Source organism: Canis lupus, chromosome 4 (assembly GCF_011100685.1).
Source record: "Canis lupus familiaris isolate Mischka breed German Shepherd chromosome 4, alternate assembly UU_Cfam_GSD_1.0, whole genome shotgun sequence".
Classification (NCBI taxonomy): Eukaryota; Metazoa; Chordata; class Mammalia; order Carnivora; family Canidae; genus Canis; species Canis lupus.
The window spans coordinates 2,183,389-2,202,954 of NC_049225.1; the positions used below are offsets into that span (position 1 = coordinate 2,183,389).

The 19,566-nt window shown below is 35.9% G+C and overlaps 1 long non-coding RNA gene across 15 annotated transcripts in view; it reads right to left on the reverse strand.

Annotated features, from left to right (window-relative positions):
• Window positions 1-4,271, reverse strand: part of LOC102151819 — a 125,287-nt gene extending 121,016 nt beyond the window's left edge. For 14 of the 15 annotated variants that reach the window (XR_005357721.1, XR_005357715.1, XR_005357714.1 and 11 more), the window contains exons 1-2: window positions 4,144-4,265; window positions 43-181 (exon numbers count right to left, since the gene is read on the reverse strand). This is a non-coding gene — a long non-coding RNA (uncharacterized LOC102151819). Of the gene's footprint in view, window positions 1-42; window positions 182-2,335; window positions 2,458-4,143 lie in introns of all 15 variants that reach the window. The other variant, XR_005357711.1, reaches the window with a different exon arrangement.
• Between the last annotated feature and the right edge of the window lie 15,295 nt (window positions 4,272-19,566).

Sequence of the window (19,566 nt, forward strand, 5' to 3'; positions counted from 1 at the left end):
TGGATCTTTTCATCATGACCATATCCCCTTTCTCACTGATACCTGAGATCAAATGTGTCTGGTTGCCCAGAGCCTTGTAGGTCTTGCTCAGTTTGTTTGAGGAGGCAAATCCAAGCCAGAATTTTGATGATAAACTACAACCGCCCATCGAAAGCTTTTTTCTCCACTGTTCTTTGTGGTCCTGGAATTTATAATGAATGGACTTAATTTACAACATTCATAATCATATCAACTGGAGATAATTATTTGTATATTACCTTTAAGAAAACATCTGCATGTATGAATTTGTTCTGCAAGTCTTCAGATCCATTTAATGATATAAAAAATGATAGTTTTTGCAGCAGTGGAAAGCTCTCAATATTAAGATTAGAAGGTTTCTGAGGATTTTGTGCTCTCCAGTCACATCAGGGTAGCCTGTCTTGGTCACTTCCTCTAACAAAAGTTAACTGTTCCTCTGAATCTGATGAAAGTGATTCAAGCTCCAGAGATGTTTGAAATAAAACTGCATAATTGGTTCTTACTTGTAAAACTATATGTGGTGACTAGAATTCTATTGTTGGTATTCATTTCAGTCATAAGTAGATTCAGGTTTAAATATACTCTGATATATAAGCCATTTAAACGGACCTGGAGTAACTTGGTCAACCCAGACTGTTATCTTAAGGTTAAATTAACTCAGAAATATCTTCGAGTCCTGAGGAATATTTTTCCTCATTTGTTTCTTCAATGAGTATTAATTAACTTTCTTCTTTGGGAAAAATTGTGTAGCGTTTGCCAAATTGCAGTTGTTCAAAAATATACACTCTTCTGAATCATCAGTGTTGTTGACGGGTGCACGTGTGTGTGTGTGTGTGTGTGTGTGTGTGTGTGTATCTGTGAAACATGATATGTTTGGACTAGCTGATTCCAAAGACCCTGCTACCTGGAAACCATTTCCATTTGTTTTCTCTATTTACCTATCACTTCAAGGGGATGAACTGTTACATAAACTCAAATTATTGCAACTATTTTTTTTAGCATTATGCAACAATAAAGTCTTCTTATATTTGATTACTTGTTAAGAAGGAAATATGAAGAACCATATGATGTGACATAGAGGCAGATTATTTGGGCTTGCATTCTAATTCTAACCTTTTATTAACTATATGACATTAAGTCATTTATACAGTTTGGCTCTCCATCTTGTCAGTGCAGACTGAAATAACATTATCTATCTAGAAACTTCACAAGCTTCAGTGAAATGAGAGAGAAATGTATGTTGAAATGCTTGCAGCAGGGGCAGTTGGGTGGTTCAGTCAGTTAAGTGACTGCCTTTTAGCCCAGATCATGGTCCCAGAGTCCTGAGATAGAGCCCCGAGTTGGGCTCCACACTCAGCACTGAGTATGCTTCTCCCTCTTCCTCAGTCCTTTCCCACCACTCGTGCTCTCTCTCTTTCTCAAATAAATAAATAAATAAATAAATAAATAAATAAATAAATAATAAATAAATAAATAAAATCTTTTAAAAATGTTTGCAGCATTATAGAGCTATGCAAATGCCTATTAGCTATTCCTGCAAACATAATGCTTTGTTTAAATTTCTCTCTTTGAAATGCAGGAGTGATTGAGTTGGATGATAAAGAAATAAAGGTTGATAAAGATCACAAAAATGGGCCAACAGGGAAAGAAAGAATTTTTATAAGAAATATGGCCAATGTGGTTGTTATTGTGTAAAAGAATGCCAAGTTGTCAATGATCCTGTGGGTACAAAGTTGGTAAATCAGTCTAGCGCCAAGATGTCTATACTACATCACTCTATCCATATTAAAATGATTATGAGTTACTAGTACAGGTTACCAATATGACAATACCAGAAAAGGGCACAATAAGTAAGTATGCTGCTATAGAGAAAAAAGAAATTAGTATCAATTCTTATATAAACATTTAAATGGGAAATATTTTCCTATCCACATTTACAACTCGAGCCTTATATACCTGTAACCTAAACGCCTTTCTCTTACACAAAAAAATGAAATAAGGGACACAGATGAAATTTGGAGAATGAAAAAGATAAATAAAATGATAAATTTCCATGGGGAAGCTTCCACATAAAGTGAGTCAAAATAAAAATCAAAATTCTTCACCAGGAAAATTTTAAAAATGGTGGAGGATATGATTCAAGAGAATGGATAATGTGAATATACATTTTTTAAAGCCAATCTAAGATGTGATAATACAAGGATGCTAGTGCAGGAGGCTGCAGGCCCCTGGGGCTTCCTAATTGGGTATACTTCGTCAGGTTTTCTCATCTCTTTGTGTTTCCTTTCCCCATTTACAGCATAAAGGTTACACTTACATATCCTTTGGATCCTTTATGACCATTAAATGCATTAGTATGTAGTAAGCATTTAGAATAGGACTCAGTGTAAGAAACGTATCCATGGAGAGAAAACTTCTTAAAGCTCAAAATAGGTAGATCTACAGAGAAAAAATAAAAACATGCACTATTTTGCACCCTGGATATTAACATCTACCATATATACCTTACCTATTAGACCACTGGGGTTTTAACATTATATATATTATGGTTATTTTGATGGGGAAGTTGAAATAAAGATTCAAGAACATGTACAGATACTAAAGCCAGAGTAAGTTTCAGTAATTATTTGACACGTATCTAGTTTTTGAGAATGCCATCTAAAGGTCAACAATAAAGGCATCTATGTCAAACAAAAAGAAGATAATAGTGTTGCTGGAATACAGGACAGACTTCATAGAACATTCCTGGGGTAATTACATCAATTCAGTGAATACAGATGGTCTTGTCTTTTTCACAACCATAATGTTTCATGTGCCTCCACAGAGATCAGTTTTATAACAACTACAACATTTGTTATAATTCTACCTAGACAATTCAGCCTTAGTCTTTTCAATTGACAGGAATGTTTAGATACAAAATCAGACCTCTGGGCACCGGGGTGACTCAGCGGTTTAGCGCTGCCTTCAGCCCAGGGCATGATCCTGGAGACCCAGGATCGAGTCCCACATTGGGCTTCCTGCATGGAGCCTGCTTCTCCCTCTGCCTGTGTCTCTGCTTCTCTCTCTCTCTCTCTCTCTGTGTCTCTCGTGAATAAATAAAAAATAAAATAAAATAAAATAAAATCTCAAAATCAGACCTCTGAATATGAAGCATCTGTCAGTAATAAGCAAGACACAGATTCTAGTCCCAGCATTTGCAATAGGAATGTTAAGGCAACTGGTATGGACAAAAACAAAGAAATAAAAAATTAAAAAAAATGTGAGTAAGGCTGCCCTTAGTAAGATATGGTTTAAGAATAGAAATAGAGGCAGTTAAAACATCTAAAATAAAGAGTTAACAAGTTGTTGAGGGAAGAAAAAATCAAACCCTACCAGTCAGTATTAGTTCTTACTTGACTTCTACATTAGAAATTCCTATTTTCTGACTCCTTAATTTTCTCTAAGAGCCACCCATTAAATATTTACTACAAAGTTACATGATGATGTTGTTATGGTCCTCCTCACAATTAATTTCTTCATACAAACAATTCATAAAATCATTGAGTTCCTCCCACTGATCTGGTTTTCTTAGGCATTATGCTAATTCCTAGAGATGCAAGTGAATTCCAGGCAAAAATGGAAAATTTAACTAACAAATGAAGAATATTGTTTGAGCAAACTGTCACTGTGCTACATTAAGGGGAAATGATAAAGACACAAACAAATGATCCCTAGAGCAAAGTGATGAAAGTTGCCAGCAGCCAAGAAGTGTGGGATGACTTAGAAGAAGTAACTGCAGAGTTGGTATACAAATTTACAGGACAAGAAGAACTCTGTAAGGAGAAATCAATTGGCAGCACCCAAACCAATTGATAAATTATGGCTAAGGATTTCCAGAGCCTTCTCTTTTAAAGAGTCACTGGAGGGGCAGCCCCGGTGGGGCAGTGGTTTAGCGCCGCCTGCAGCCCAGGGCGTGATCCTGGAGACCCTGGACGAGTCCCACATCAGACTCTCTGTATGATGCCTGCTTCTCCCTCTGCCTGTGTTTCTCCCTCTCTCTCTCTCTCTGTTTCTATGAATAAATAAATAAAATCTTTAAAAAAAAGAGTCCCTGGAAATAGCAAAACTGATTAAAATGGAAGCTACCTTCTTCTTCAGTGAAACAAGGCTGAAAACATGACTTCAAACTGTCACCTTCTAAAGCACGTCCTCAAATGCTGTTATCTCCCAACATAGGTCTTCTCAGACTTTAGGCAAAAACAGATTTGTCTGAGAGGAAATGACATAATTCTTAAAGCCTATAAACATACCTTTATTAGGTCATAAAAAGAGGATCACCGGACAGGTTCTGGAAGTAGTGAGGTGATGCCTGTATAGATAGTTCCACATTAGAGTCTAGGGGAGTTAGAACTCATACTGCAACTTTTTTTTTCCCCTTACAATCTAACAAGCCTTCATAAAGAATGCAGAACACAACAGAAATCGTCACACTTAGGGAATTTCTGCTAGGAACCACCCTGGAAGCTCAAACCTTAGATAGTATTGTCCAAAGTTAAAGACCGTAACACATTTTATGAGCATGATTTTGGGCAGGGGTGGTGGGGGTGAAGGACTTGAATCAGAGCCGCAGCCTGCCTCGGGTTACCCCCAGCCCACTCCTTAGCACAGAATTTAATGAAGATCTTTTCCATTCAAAGATCAACTTTAGTAACAAAGGAGACCATGGAGAAAGTATACACAAATTCAGTGCTTTAAAATAAAGACAAATGACCAGAATTTTGAAGATTATAATCCAGAAAACACAATACAGGTACACACAAACTCAAAGAGGGAAACATTTCTAAATAATGAAATGCTGTCCAAAAAGCAATGACCAAATAAAACACTCAAGAGTGGAGAAGGCTTACTAACATAGAATCAATTTAAACATAAACTTTTACAATACTGAGATTTTATTACAAAACAGAGTGCAAGTTATAAGTGCTATTTTAAAGTAATTATACACTTAGTAAATTATACTATATACCCAGCACTTAGTAAAATATATACCTATACAGAGGCACGAGAATGGGAAAACAGGAACGAATAGATGTTGTTTCAAGTTGTAGTTAAAACACCTATGCACCCATGTTCTCGCAACTTTCATAATTCACTCATTAACACTAGCAAAAAACAGTTGTTAGGAAATTATCTCTGTTGAACAGAAAAAAAAAATCCTTTTTTTTCCTGAAATTAGCAACTCTTTGATTTTTGCTACAGATCATGGGGGTTTTTTTGTTGTTGTTAAAATTGAGTAAAAGTCTACTAACATAGTGTTATAATAGTGTAGCCCTATTTTGGAAAATCTTGATAGGTTGATAGATATGGAAGATAGATGATAGATAGATGCCTCTCTCTATATATATAAATTATATTTTATAATAATTATAAAGTCATTTTACCTTTAAAAGAGGGCCAATTGGAATATGTTATATATGTAATATGTCCTTTACTGGAAGTGGGTTGGAAAGAAAGTGTAGATGGTATGCTCTGGACATATTTTATATATAGAACTTAACAGTATTTCATGAACATTTGGGCTTTGAGGGTTGGGAAGAAGAGTTGAAGGGACTGAGGAAGAAGTGTCTCATCGGGAAGAGTGAACAGTAATAGCATTATTTGAATATAGAAAATTATTTGTGGGATTATTGGGGTTTAGATGATCATGCAGCAGTTGGATATATTTTTTAATGTAGGTCAGAAGAACTCTAAGAGTTTGGCAGTCAATAGGGAATTATTTCCTGAATAGTTTAACTATAATATATTCAATGGTGGTGGTATAATTTATTTCATTTCAAAAGCACATGTAAGTTATTGTGTGGGTTTTAAACTAGTTTTTAATAGTTTTTGTTATGAACTACTTCTCGTAAAAAGAAAATCCATAGAATAGGCAATGTTCATCATTGATTTAACGCCTAGAAGTAAAATATAATGGTAACATTTTGTCTTATTTGTTTCAGACTTTACTTAAGACAAAAGATATTGCAAATTGAATTAAAGTCATACCCATACCTGTCCAACCCTCATTGTCTCTCCTTAATGGTAATCAATATCTTGACATTAGTATGGATTCTTTCTGACCATGCCTTTTTACAAAGTCTTTATACAAATAGCTCCATGAAATCTTAGGATGGGTGTGCCTTTTATCCTTAACATCAAAATTAATTGCTCAGCAATTTTTTGTCATTTCAGAAAAAAAAATTGTTTCTGAAATTTATTCTTGTTGACATATGTACAGCCAGTACATTCATATTAGTTATCACCTAGCCTCTTGTGCCAACAAATCACTTTATCCATCTCTTATTAATGGATCTTTAGCTTGTTTTCAAATACTGTTATTATAAAGAGTTATTCTTTGAACATTCCTAAGCAGAGCTACTAAAGTGTGTAGACATAGGATTCCTGAGTTAAAAGAAGGTATTATAGAATTGTGTCTGAGGAGTATTACAATCTTCTACCAGCAAGTAGAAGAGTAACACTTTCCAATATCCTGACCAAGGCTTGCTACTCTGTCAGACTACTGAATATTGGCTAATTTGATTAAGAAATAAATTACTTTCAGCATTTCTTTTATCTTTCAACCATTTCTTTCATTTAATCTATTAATATAGTGGATGATACTGATACCATGTCTGATGTAACTTTTGAAACTTTGGAATTCATCTTGAATCATTAGAACATATTTCATATACATATGGCTTCAGTAAGCCAGTATGTCATTAGGATTTTTACATTTATGTTCAGAGTGAAATTGGTCTAATGATTTCTTATGCATTCATTTTCCAAGTTTTTATACATATACCATTATAGACTTGCAAAATAGGTTAGACAGGTTTCCTTAATTTTCTTGTTTCTTAAAACAGTTTTACCAAATTACAACTAACTAGTCCCTGAAGATCTGGTAAACCCAGTTATAAAATACTATAGCCTTGATATATTTTATTTCTCCAATTTTCTCTGGATTCTTGTTATGGACATTATTCATATGGATAGCTCCACTTCATTCAGCTATCATCCAGCTGGGAGCCAGGCCATAAAAGGAGAGGTCCCATGCTATTTATCGTTAAATAAATTTAATTTAATTTAATTTAAAAAGGATATAATGATTTAGAAAAGTTTTGCAGTATCAGAGGGAAGGGTACTCAAGAATTGGAAAAGAAAGAATTAATGATCAATTAATCAGTAAAAAGAAATAGCTAATTTAACTACTTTCTTAACCTTTCTGTATAAACCCAAAGTTTATATTTTTGCTCAAAATACTTGCTGTGTCTCAAAATAGTTTGCCAATGAGTTGTCATCTTATTTCAAAGCTTATCTTCAAAATTAAAACTGTTAGAACATTAGTCTTTAGTCAACAAAACTTATTTGAAGACATTTAAGTGAACACTGTCCTTAGTCACTGGACTTGAAGCCTTACTTTGAATGATCTCTATTCTTCATTTTTTTTTTTAAGATTTTATTTATTCATTCATGAGAGACACAGAGAGAGTGAGAGAGAGAGAGAGAGATGTCCCGGCATTTCATTGCATCTGTATCTTTGGGGTAAATCCCCAACAGTGCAATTGCTGGGTCGTAGGGCAGGTCTATTTTTCACTCTTTGAGGAACCTCCACACAGTTTTCCAGAGTGGCTGCACCAGTTCACATTCCCACCAACAGTGCAAGAGGGTTCCCTTTTCTCCGCATCCTCTCCAACATTTGGGTTTCCTGCCTTGTTAATTTTCCCCATTCTCACTGGTGTGAGGTGGGATCTCATTGTGGTTTTGATTTGTATTTCCCTGATGGCAAGTGATGCAGAGCATTTTCTCATGTGCTGGTTGGCAATGTCTATGTCTTCCTCTGTGAGATTTCTCTTCATGTCTTTTGCCCATTTCATGATTGGATTGTTTGTTTCTTTGGTGTTGAGTTTAATAAGCTCTTTATAGATCTTGGAAACTAGCCCTTTATCTGATAGGTCATTTGCAAATATCTTCTGCCATTCTGTAGGTTGTCTTTTAGTTTTGTTGACTGTATCCTTTGCTGTGCAAAAGCTTCTTATCTTGATGAAGTCCCAATAGTTCATTTTTGCTTTTGTTTCTTTTGCCTTCGTGGATGTATGTTGCAAGAAGTTACTGTGGCTGAGTTCAAAAAGGGTGTTGCCTGTGTTCTCCTCTAGGATTTTGATGGAATCTTGTCTCACATTTAGATCTTTCATCCATTTTGAGTTTATCTTTGTGTATGGTGCAAGAGAGTGGTCTAGTTTCATTCTTCTGCATGTGGATGTCCAATTTTCCCAGCACCATTTATTGAAGAGACTGTCTTTCTTCCAATGGATAGTCCTTCCTCCTTTATAGAATATTAGTTGACCATAAAGTTGAGGGTCCACTTCTGGGTTCTCTATTCTGTTCCATTGATCTATGTGTCACCTGCACCCCGATGTTTCTAGCAGCAATGTCCACAATAGCCAAACTGTGGAAGGAGCCTCAGTGTCCATTGAAAGATGAGTGGATAAAGAAGATGTGGTCTATGTATACAATGGAATATTCCTCAGCCATTAGAAACGACAAATACCCACCATTTGCTTCAACGTGGATGGAACTGGAGGGTATTATGCTGAGTGAAGTAAGTCAATCAGAGAAGGACAAACATTATATGCTCTCATTCATTTGGGGAATATAAATAATAGTGAAAGGGAATATAAGGGAAGGGAGAAGAAATGTGTGGGAAATATCAGAAAGGGAGACAGAACATAAAGACTCCTAACTCTGGGAAACGAACTAGGGGCGGTGGAAGGGGAGGAGGGCGGGGAGCTGGGGTGAGTGGGTGACGGGCACTGAGGGGGGCACTTGACGGGATGAGCACTGGGTGTTATTCTGTATGTTGGTAAATTGAACACCAATAAAAAATAAATTTATTATAAAAAATAAAGGAATTTGTGAACACTAGAGAGAGAGAGAGAGAGAGAGGTGGGGAGAGAGGCACAAACACAGGCAGAGGGAGGAGCAGGCTCCACACAGGGAGCCTGATGTAGGACTCGACCCCGGGGCTTCAGGATCACGCTCTGGACTGAAGGAGGCGCTAAACTGTTGAGCCACCGGGCTGCCCTCTATTCTTCATTCTTATGATAAATTATCCTTTTCTTGGTGTGTAGATCTTGCATCAGCTGGATCATAAGCAAGAGTTTGATGAATGGCACATCTTTGGATATGGAAATACATGGCAACTTGTTGACATCAATATTTATCATTTCACACTGAGGAAGAGTAAAATTAAGAGGAGGTAGAAAGGTAATAGAAATGTCAAAAGAAGATTTGTCTTTCATTCATTTCCATCGCTCTCTGGAAGTGCTGGTTTTCCATTGACTGCTCATATATTTAATACCATATTTCAGCATCATGCTACTCCTGGGGTAAATGCGAGACACAGGTTGCTGCTGTGATTTTTTTCTGGCACCTTCTTTACCCTCATGCCACAGCAAGCAAAGAAATGTGATCTATCTATCTATCTATTGCCAAATTTATCAAGAGCAAATGGATAAGCCAGGAAAAAGATTTTATCAATGCTTTTGTTAGAATATTTGCTATCTAGTATCAATTTGCCTTCTTTGGATAGTAACACACACAGTTTTCTTTGATAAAATCTTCCTTCTAAAAACTTTATTTCATAGTATATGGGTATATCAATTCTACCCAGGGATCCAGAACAGGATGTTCATTGAATTTTCTAATCCCTTGACCAAATTACATGATATAGAGAGGTACATTATCCAAATTGCTCCAAATGGCTATCAAGAAAAAACATTACCTTTTGGTTGAACTAGAAACCCCACTGAATTTGACAATACAATTTCTCAACTTTAAAATTTCCCTAAACTTGTTATACCAGAGTGCCCTCAATCAGTGCAAAGTTAACTTTGTGGTTGGACAAAACTAGTATCTTTGTGTTCCACATAGATTTGTGAAAGTTCAAAATTTGTAGTTTATTAAGTATACTGAATTTGTTTATAAATGAAGAGTAATAAATGTTAGCTATATTTCCAGAAACAGGAAAAAAAAAAAAAAAGGGAAAAGCCAGACTTCAAGATTTGCTTTACTTTTAAAAATTGTTGATTTTACTCTAAAATATAAGATTTTTAAGTAAAATTTTCCTATTTCATAAACCAGGCTTTAGTCCTTTTATATTTCAATATATTTTATTTTTTCTGAGCTGAAGAAAGGTTAAGTCATGAAGGCATAAGCATCTATTTAAAAAGTGAAGATAATTTCCAGGGAGAAAATTTCAGACTTTCAAGGTCAGTCTTGCATATTTCCTCTTTTCCTATGCAAGGGGATATAGGAAAAAAGTGACAAATTGTTCTTTTTCTCCTTTCCAAATCCTATTTGCTCATGTGCACACACGCAGAGCAAATGTGCACATATACATGGCTTGCCCACAATATTTGCAGAAGTAATTCTTTTGGCAACAAGTTAATGGACTGGCTGTTGGCTGAAAATCAGAAATGATCCTGGGTGAATAACGATATAAAATTCAAAACTAGGTTTTATTTTCAATCTAAGTTAATTTGCTTTTTAAAAAAGACATTTTTATTTCCAATATTTAAGATATTTCATCACAAGCTTTTCTGGTGAACTTGAAATCACCATATATAAACACAGAGTTCTGAGATTACCTCAACATCTTAGCATCTGAACAATCTTCAGCAGACCTCTTTGACAGCTAGGAAAAGGATCTGTAGGGTTCTTCTCATCCTGCTCTAGGCTTCATCTCAAGAAAATCCTGTGTATGGGGTACCTGAGTTGCTCAGTGGTTAAGGCTCTGCCTTCAGCTCAGGTGCTCTGCCTTCAGCTCATGATCCCCAGCTCCATGCTCAGTGGGGAGTCTGCTTCTCCCTCTACCTCTCCCCCTCTGCCTGCTTCTTCTCTCTCTCTTTCGTAAATAAATAAATAAATAAATAAATAAATAAATAAATAAATAAATTTTTTAAAAAGAAAATTCTAAGTGATGGACAATTTGCTATTTTTAAAAAAGAAAATTCTAAGTGATGGACAATTTGCTAAGGACCGTGAATGAATATGACTAATAACCAATTCTTTTCTGTTTATTTCACAAACAACTCCAATTCTAATTGCACCCCAGCAGCCCCCATCTCTTTCTTCACTGGTCATTTTATGTCTTTGTCTCTCTTCTGTGTCCTCTTTCTTTCCTCCTTTCTCCCCCTCTCTCTTCAATGCTCTGGTTCTCATCTCCGCCTGAGCTAGACACTACAGTAACCTTAACTGTGTTTCTGCCAGTGATGGTAGTAGATCCAGAGTTTTGGAGGCTGGCATAGAAGCCAACACATGGGGAAAGTAGTTCTATTTGCCACTGCTGCTTGCTCACAAATCTCTTTCAAAACATCAAAGAGATGATAGCCATGGTTTGCATTAGGTCTTTACATTCCTAGATCTCCTAGGCATTAAACTCTACAAAACTCCACAAAGATTACTAACTGAGAATATGTGAAATTTGACAGATTATACCTGAAGAAAGAGTAGATTTATAAGAAGAAAGTTCATTTGCTTCTCAATCTTGTGTAAAACTAGCCCGACAAAAAATTCTAATTGCAGAACAGATGTCTCAGAAAAACCAGCTTATACTGTCAGAAATGCAAACCTTCTATGACCTATAGGAATAAAGTACTCCAGAACTATTTCTAATACACTGTGAGAGAGGCACTTCTTAATAGGTCCATCAGCTAGAGAATCCCAAATAAGATACTTGGTGGAACCCTCAGGCAATGGGGGAATCACAGATTTTACAAATGATATTTTAGCAAACACAGGGTATGCATCAAAGTGTGATATGTATTTCAAGGTTCAGGGTTATGTTTTGAAAGACATTTAAAGTTATATTCTTCATAGCCTCTCCTGAATCTATCTTTATCAGTATGAATGTTTGAGAGTATTTCCACAGGTCAAATTAATTCCCCAAAGGAATTAAAGGAGAAATAAATCATGCAAAGTCTACCTCACAGGAATTCAAACTTTGGAAGGTGTTTGCAAAGTAGGAAAGTTATGAAATGTTTGATTTGAAATTGGTTTTAAACAACTCAGCATGAAATTGTCTTATAAGGTCTTTTGGTCTTGGCAACTGTGAATTTGTTCATAAAATCATCTTCCTAATGTGCCAAACCATTGCACTCCCTATACACTCTGTCTTCAGGTAAAGAGAAATGAACTCTAAACAGCCAGCCACACAGCTTAACAATATTTTATCCAAGCGATTTTGTTTATCCAGTTATAATTGACCATTTCACACTTCAATATGTTTCATCTGGAGCTGAAAGTATTCAATAATAAAATGCAGTGAACAGCCCTGTAGGAAATGTTCTTAGAACTAAATCTAAGGACAGAGAGCACACTGCATGGGAATTAATGCATTTTCTCACTCATGCACACTGGTCTAGTCAGTTACATTTCTACTGCAGACACTTGGATTAGTAAGGATTACACATTTTACCCACAACCACATTGCCAGGCTACAGAAATCAGCCCTGACAGTATCTGGTCTGCATTACTCTTCCAATGCCTGTGACAGTTTGCTGAGGGAAGGAGAGAAACCAAGGTAGCTACTTGGAGGAGAGTGAAGGAAGAGCTTTTGGAAAACGTGAGGGTAATCAAGGAGCAGCAATTGTAATCTATCCCTGATTACCATTCCCCTCCTCCCAGAAAAGTATTGGACATAAAGGAATTGCCAACTGACTCTTTTAATTAGAAAATTGTATTTATTTATTATGAAAAAATTAAGATACAAAAAATGCATAAGAAGTTGTTTCAGACAAGGAAACCTGAAAGGGAGTTTTATCTTTATTAACTGATAGAGAAGGAAGCCTCTAAAGGAAGTACTTTGAAATAAGCAGGGAAGGATTTTTAGAGGATTAGAAGTGGTGGTGGGGAGGTGGTGGGGAGGGGAGGGGGTGGGGATGGAGACACTGAGGACAAGTAGCAGAGGTTCTGGGAATGGAAACTACTTTTCAAGCACTGTGACATTCAGCTTTCCAGCAAATCAGATGGTTGGTTGGCAGGAAAGTAGACAAAATGACACTTGTGCTGTTCCCTTGAGAAAATCACAGGAAGTCAATCCTCAACGACTTAACTTTGATGAGGGCCAAGTGGAGATTTCCAGCTGGCATGAATTCAGCCTAGGGGGAATGTTATGAGAACAGAGAAGATTCCAGATAGTCAGGAAAACTAATTCTCTAACAAGACATAGAACTTAAGAATAAATATATGTCACTACAGTAACATATTCATTGTATATTCACGTTCCCACCACCTCCTGTTGCCTCCCTGGCAGATCAACACTGTTGGTTACATGTTGAGTTGAAATAAAGAACATTTGCTAAAAAATGAGATGAGTATGAAACAAGACTCTTACATTTAACGTGATTTTTTTCTATTTTAATTCTTGTTTCAAGAGGATAATACCGCATGCAATCTCAATTTCATTGTTATCTTTCAAAAGCATGTGTGTAAGAGTTTTGCACGTTAAAACAGTCTTTCTAAGGTATTCATTTTTCCTTTGCAAAGTTTTCCTTGAGAAGGTACAACTTGTTTATTCAGTTGCAAATTGGTGGGGTCTCGATTTTTAAAATAATTTTTTACAATTACTAACAATGCTGTTATGGATGCTGCTGTATATCTTAGTGTATACATGTGATTTTTTTGATAGATTATGGTTATAGATTTATGGTTATACCTCCGAGGTGGAGACACCATCATAATGATTCCCCACAGGCTACACTGTCCACCAACCCTTAGCACTATCACACATTTTAATTTTTTAAAACCAGTATGTGAAAACTACTATTTAATTTTGTTAGTAATTTCAGGGTTCCTAGTCATAACCAAGCTTGAACATGTTTTTATGTTTATTGAATCTTCTTGTTGACTTTCTTGTGGATTTTATGTTTATATTTTTACCCATTTTATTAATGTATCAATTTGTAGTAGCTCTAAAGTATATTGTAGAAACAATATTGTGTCTATTATATGTGTAAAAAATACCTTTACTTTCTGAAGCATTTGAATCAACAGGAGTGGTTTTCAGTTTTGACATAGAAAAATTAATTTGTCTTTTAGGATTACCCTTTTTGTACTTTTAAAATAAATCATTCCTAACTTAAAATTTAAAATGCATTGTCCTTAACTTTTGTCTAAAATTCCTGAAATGTGTATGATTCTTCAGCAAAGGGATGTTGATCTCTACTTGAAAAAGGTTATTTCTCTCTTCTGGGATCCAGTACCCTTGATGATATAATGATATGAAGAAAGGCATACTTAACCACATCATCCAGAGTTAGCTGCTTTCTGGTTAATGGTTGGCTCTCTTCCCCTTCACACATGCATACACCACAGGGCACTAGCAACCTGGTGATCTCTTGAAGGGCTCTTTCATATTCATTCCTCCTCCCACAGAAAAAGAGGGAACAGTTTGATCTAGAATGCAGATCTTTATCAAACAATGAATCTGAACTCCTCCCTTTGCCTGAGTTTACAATTGAGAGTTTGGAAAAGCATCTTTAGCTTGCTTTAGGAAAACCAATTATGACTTCAAATTTCATACTCTCTCAATTTTTATCCAGTTCATCCTCTGGCAGGAAACTAGATGAAATCTGAACCCAATCAGGGTTTTTACTGTTTCCATTTTGCAATTTTTCACCTCCAATTCAGAAATTTAATAGAAGTTCAAACAAAATCTTAATGGTGAGAAAGAAAAGAAACATGACCAAGTAATTCTAAATTTCCTCAACAGAGTTATAAATAGCTTACAAAATTTGGAAAAGCAATGACAAGTTTTAATACCAGATATTGAATATTTAATAAGCAGCAATTATCCATGCTATGGAGCTTCTGCACACATAGATAGTGAAACAGAACAGAAAAATTACAGGAAAAAACACAACTATATAAAAAGGGTTATTTTATAACAATGATAGCCAGCCTGTTATAAGCAGTGCTGTAATCACAACTTCGTTAAATATATTGTAATAATACTGGGAAAATATTCTCCAACATCATTTCCAAAGAATTATCAACATTATGAAGAATAAATCAATGCTATAACTCAAAGAAAATCATAACATTTATAAGTTAATTTAACTGGAATGATTTTAAGGAAGAAATTCACAGAAAAAACTATAAAATTATTGTTGTGCCCAAGATTGCGAATCCAAGAAACCATCAAGGAGCCGACACCGATGCAAACACACTAGGATTTATTTACAAGCTCGAGCTTGGGTCCAAGTATACCCGACACAGGGGAGCAGGGACTTGGACCCCGAGGTGGGTTTCAGCTTAGTTTTAAGGACTGGTCTAGGGGGCCTTCCAGAAGGGCTGGAGCAATTCTTCAAGTTCTGTTTACAATTTGATTTGGGGCCTTCAAAGGCATTGAGCTCTGTTCTTATTCTAATAGGGGCTTCCTGCTCTTGGCTTGGGCTCTGTTCCTATTCTAATAGGGGCTTCCTGCCCTTGGCTTGGGCTCTGTTCTTATTCTAATATGGGGCTTTCTAGGACATTAAGCTGTAAACAGTTTTCTTCCTGTAACTGAAGTAATGTAAATTTTAGCTCTTATTCACAGGGGCCTGGGATGGCTGTACTTGTGCTAACACTGAACTTAAAGTGAAATGGCCTTAGTTTTCTCAGCCTCCACAATTATATATTTAAATATATGCAAATTTGAAAATGTGTGTATACACAAAAACACCATGAATCAATTTACACAGCAACTAAGTTGACAAATACTTGAAATATTTTTTCAAACCAATATTTTTTTAAAAGATTTTATTTATTTGAGAGAGCGAGAACATGAACACAAGCAGGGGTATGGGGAGAGATCTGGGGAGGGGCAGAGGGAGAGGGAGAAGCAAATGGCCTGCTAAGCAGGGAGCCCAATGTGGGGCTTGATCCCAGGACCCTGGGATCATGATCTGAGCCAAAGGCAGACTCTTAACTGACTGAGCTACTCAGGTACCCCTCAAAGCAATATATTTTATATAGTATATATTATATAAAATTAATATTTATAAACTATTAAATATATAATATTCATTCATACATTCAAATTATGTAAACAGCAATATTTACATAATTTATATTTAATATTCTTATAAAACATCACATATAAAATACATAATACAATGTATAATATATCCAAAACTATTAGATAAATATAATTTATGATATATAAATACACTATATATAATTACATACAATTAATTATGTATAAACATGCAATTTTATTACAAAATGTACTGTTTTAAAGACATTTGATATTATAAAACATTGCTTATTATAATTTTTCTATTTATTCTTAAGAATGAGGTATTTCTTCATATTGGTATGAAATTGGTGGAGTATCTTTAAGGAACATTTAGGGAAAGCCATGAATAAAATAATAATCCACACTTTTCAAATATAAGAATAAAAATATATATTTAAAATAATTTACTATATCACTAACCAAATAAATGGAATATTGTATAACATAAACATTCTAGTTGTTTAGATATTTAAAAGATAATATGCAGTTATAAAACAGTTATAGTGCAATGGCACCACCGTAGTGTTGTGGTGGTATAGATTTATATGAACCTTCCACAATATGTAATTAAAACTCATTTACTGTGCATATGTCATATAGGAATTTGTCAAATAAGATAACCAGAGGTACCCAGAGATAAATGGTTAAAAATCCTCAATAAAATGTTATATTAGCATAAACAAGTTATATTGGAAACCAACTCAATTTTGGCAGAGAAAATGATGAGAGATAAAAGGTTTATACATTGGAACACTATGCAATGAAATTTGATGTCATAGAAAACGCTTACAACTTAATGATAAGTAGAAAGCAAATTTACATATACACAAGCTTTAGAGGATATATTACCAGTTATCCCTAGATGTAGATGTGTGGATTTCCTCACTTTTTTTTTTCTCAGTGTTTTTTGTGATTTTCAAAATTGTTATGTCTCTATAGTTATTTTACAATAAAACATTTGATTAGTTCGAACTTTTGAGAAGAAAGAGATATTTTATGGTTGGAAAGAAAAGTGTTAGTGGAAGGTCTGCAGTCTATTTCTTCTTTACAGGGAATTCCTGGAAAAGAAAAAAAGAGGAGATAATGGGGTCAAATCCCCTTACAAAGAGGTGAATGACAGAGCACTGTTGATATTTCTACCATTAGACAAGGGGGAGTCCATGGGAGAATCCTTATCTATGGAACGCTTTCAGCAGAATATACCTATATATTCATTTTCTTTTAAAGAGAGAGAGAGTGTGTGTGCGAGAGTAGGGTGGGATGTGTAGGGAAGCCTGGAGCCTGACATGGGGCTCGATATCACAACCGAGAGATCATGACCTAAGCAGAAATCAAGAGTTGGGTTTTTAACCAACTGAGCCACCCAGGCACCCTAAGGTTAATGCAATATTAAAAGGAGATGGTCCATACCAAAGGGTTCACTTTGTGCAAGTGATGCCCTCATGCATCCCTTAGACCTTCACATGTTAGTTTTTAAATAGAGCAAGTAGTAATGGACGAAGAGAAGGAACCTGCATTGTTGGTCTCAGGCTTCTTCACATTTCTCTCAGTTTCTTAAAATTATACTTCCTTTGCATTAATGATAAAATAGTGGTTAGATCTATGGTTCTTATAATGCTGATTTGATTTGACACCCTATGTTGCCTAATAAAAAAGTTTCTAAAGAAGGCAGATGTACACCATTAACTAGAATTACTATGCACAATGATTAATTGGAAACACTGGATAATGCTTTGCACGTTAGTAGAATCAAAATATATTTGCAGGGCAGCCCCGGTGGCGCAGTGGTTTAGCACCTCCTGCAGCCCGGGGTGTGATCCTGGAGACCCGGGATTGAATCCCACATTGGGCTCCCTGCATGGAGCCTGCTTCTCCCTCGGCCTGTGACTCTGCCTCTCTCTCTCTGAATAAATAAAAAATATAATCTTAAAAATATATATGTATTTGCATTAATTTTCTACTGCTCTTAGGGCTCTCCACAGTACCCACCTCAATTTGGTCTTGTGTTGCAGAGTCTTTATAAAAATTTCTCCCTTTCTACAATGCTGAACTCTAATTTACAGAAAATTAAAGAGAACAGAAGTGAATCATCAGCCCTGAAAACATGGTGGGAAGGGAGGTTGGGTTTTGCTACTATGAAAGGAATGGAAGAAGACACCTTTTGTTCTCTGTCTGGGGTCCATTTTTATCTCAGTAAAGAAAAACAAAGAAGATAAGCACTTAAGAGAATGTGCAACATGTTAACTTGACTCTTGAAACACACAGGATTTAAGAGGTTTAAAGCATTATTTATTCCTGACTCAATATAAGATGTTTATTAAGAGAGATTTAGCACAGCTAGCATTTCTTTTCTTTCTTTTTCTTTTTTCTTTTTTTTTTTTTTTGGATTTTTTAAATTGGAGTTCTATTTGCCAACATATAGCATAACACCCAGTGCTGATCCGGTCAAGTGCCCCCCTCAGTGCCTGTCACCCAGTCACACCATCGCCCCATCCACTTCCCCTTCCACTACCCCTTGTTCCTTTCCCAGAGTTAGGTGTTTCTCATGTTCTGTCGGCCTCACTAAGATTTCCCACTCATTTTCTCTCCTTTCCCCCATATTCTCTTTCACTACTTTTTATATTCCCAAATGAATGAGATCATATGATGTTTGTCCTTCTCTGACTTACTTCACTCAGCATAATACTCTCTAGTTCCATCCACGTCGAAGTAAATGGTGGGTATTTGTCATTTCTAATGGCTGAGGAATATTCCATTGTATATATAGACCACATCTTCTTTATCCATTCATCTTTCGATGGACACCAAGGCTCCTTCCACAGTTTGGCTATTGTGGCCATTGCTGCTAGAAACATCGGGGTGCAGGTGTCCCGGCGTTTCACTGCATCTGTATCTGTGGGGTAAACCCCCAGTAGTGCAATTGCTAGGTCCTGGGGCAGATCTATTTTTAACTCTTTGAGGAACCTCCACACAGTTTTCCAGAGGGGCTGCACCAGTTCACATTCCCACCAACAGTGTAAGAGGGTTCCCTTTTCTCCACATCCTCTCCAACATTTGTGGTTTCCTGCCTTGTTACTTTTCCCCATTCTCACTGGTGTGAGGTGGTATCTCACTGTGGTTTTGATTTGTATTTCCCTGATGGCAAGTGATGCGGAGCATTTTCTCATGTGCTTGTGGGCCATGTCCATGTCTTCTTTGGAGAAATGTCTGTTGATGTCTTCTGTCCATTTCATGATGGGATTGTTTGTTTCTTTGCTGTTGAGTTTAATAAGTTCTTGGCTACCTGCCCTTTATCTGATATGTCATTTGCAAATATCTTCTCCCATTCTGTAGGTTGCCTTTTAGTTTTGTTTACTGTTTTTTTTTTGCTGTGCAGAAGCTTTTTCTCTTGATGAAGTCCCAATAGTTAATTTTTGCTTTTGTTTCCCTTTCCTTCATATATGTATCTTGCAAGAAGTTGCTGTGGCCAAGTT